Consider the following 2,142-nt stretch of genomic DNA (forward strand, 5'->3'; position numbering starts at 1 on the left):
TCTGTCGTCACGGCAGTCCCTCATCATTCTTAAGTAGTCGGCACAGACGACTGTGCCGACAGGAAACGGTAAAAAATTGAAAAATGGACCCGACAGTCGTCACGACTGCCCCAGATCTCCCTCAGACCTCAACCGGAGGTGACGGTTGGTCCAGACTCTTGCCGACTCTTGTCGTGAAAGTTTTGCATGGAATACTTTTTTGCGCCACCCCACATCACGACGTCGGCGCAGCAGTCTCATGACCTCTTTCAAGACATGCCCGACCCTTTCACATTAACACCCAAGACCTCGTGTACCCTAGAGTCGTGGGTTGTCTTGGCACAGAGTCGGCACAGTGTGAACGAGGCTTTAGCATGGAATACTTTTTTGCGCTAACCCTCATAACTCCAGACTCCCGTCACGACGTCAGCGCAGCATTCGGCAAGTCTCAAGACCTCTTTTAAGACATGCCCGACCCTTTTACATCAGCACCCAAGACCTCGTGTACCCTAGAGTCGTGGGTTGTCGTGGCCCAGAGTCGGCACAGTGTGAACGGGGCTTAACACTTGTAGCTACGGCTCCCCGAGTAGAGTACAAAGGACTTACGGTTCTTTCTTTGGACCTACTATAGAAACTTGATACATGGCGCCGTGAGGAAGTGCACGTCATAATAATCTTGCAGTGACAGTGACGTTAGAGCCGTGAGAGCGCCGAAACCCGCACAGTACCGAAAGGAGCCGCTGAGGGGCCGAACCCACTCTCACCAAGACTTACCAACACAAAGGGCTGTAGCTGTCTAGGACACTGGGCAGTGGAACGCCAGCACTCCTCGGGCAAGCAGCCGGGTGGCCCTTCTACGGAGGCGAGGTGGACCCGTGGGGTCATCCTCGCTTTGGGCCACCCCTCCGTGGTCAAGTCGACCAGTCAGCTGCTCGCACGAGTCAGCTACGGGTGTCTGCTGGGCGCCTGCCCAGAGAACCCGTGCCTCCGTCGCTGCTCGCCGGCTCTTACTCGCGGCTGTGGCGGCGGCGGAGGCTTCCCCACACCCGCCGCACGCCAGCGGCGGGTTCCCCTCTGCGACGGGCCGTCGTACCGACAAAGGCCCGTTCCCCCTTCTTAGGGGGTAAATCCCAAAGAAAGAAAAAAAAGGACACTGGGGAGAAAGAAACAGTGGAGCACCTAATTGTAGAATGTAGCAACTACGAGAGGCAGAGAGGAGAGTTAGTACCAAAAGAAGTGATGGTGATGAGCCGATGAAAAGCAATACAGGTCAAAAGAAGAAGAAGGTTTGTTTTGGTTTGGAATACCAAGTCGTATAAATCTTCCTCCAAGGTATAAATACATATATTTTTTTTTTTACATCTTCGCCTGTGGCGCCGGTAGGCTTGCTTTTTTTTGGAGGGGCCTGACGGCCCAGCCCGTTGTGGCGCAGGCCAGTGTTTATAGTGGCGCCATCTTGCATTGGCTCATGTTGCCCTCCCGGAGCTCATCTTTAATCCTAGAATCTAGAGTCCGGGTTGATAGGTGGTCTTCTGGACAGTATGTGGGTAGTTTTAAGACACTCGGCGGCGACTGAAAAATCCCAGCTTGGTGGCACCTGGCGGGGATTGAACTCGCGTCATCCTGAACGCGGCGCCGTCACGCTATCCACTCAGCCACCGCCTCTCCTAAAAATAAACATGTAAAGCCTGTGTTCGTGATTTATTAATTGCTTTCGTGTATCAAGTGCCTAAAACTGATAGTACAGAAGTTTTTTTGTAGACCATAACGAACAACAGGTCTTAAATTCTACAGCTGTGCAACCGCGAAGATTCGTAATTTCATTTACCATAATACCGCTAGTGAGTCAAAGATTATTGAAGAAAAATGTTCTTAATATTCATAACTTTGTTTTGAATTACATTGGGATCAGCCAATTATTTTTTTTATAGTAGACCCACTTTTCTGTACCAAATTATGCTTTCCAAATAATCTGGCATTTTTTTCGAGGTCCAGAACTCCTCAAATTGCCTATTCATGTTGCTGAATCTGTAGAGCCTCAGAAGTTTATGAAGGTAGGCACAAATGAAATTTTATTACGTAGGCTTTTAAGCTTAATTTTCATCTGTTTTGATGAATTGATGTTAGTAAAACAACATTGAGTTGTATTATGTATAATTTTAT

This window comes from Eriocheir sinensis, chromosome 30 (assembly GCF_024679095.1).
Source record: "Eriocheir sinensis breed Jianghai 21 chromosome 30, ASM2467909v1, whole genome shotgun sequence".
Lineage (NCBI taxonomy): Eukaryota > Metazoa > Arthropoda > Malacostraca > Decapoda > Varunidae > Eriocheir > Eriocheir sinensis.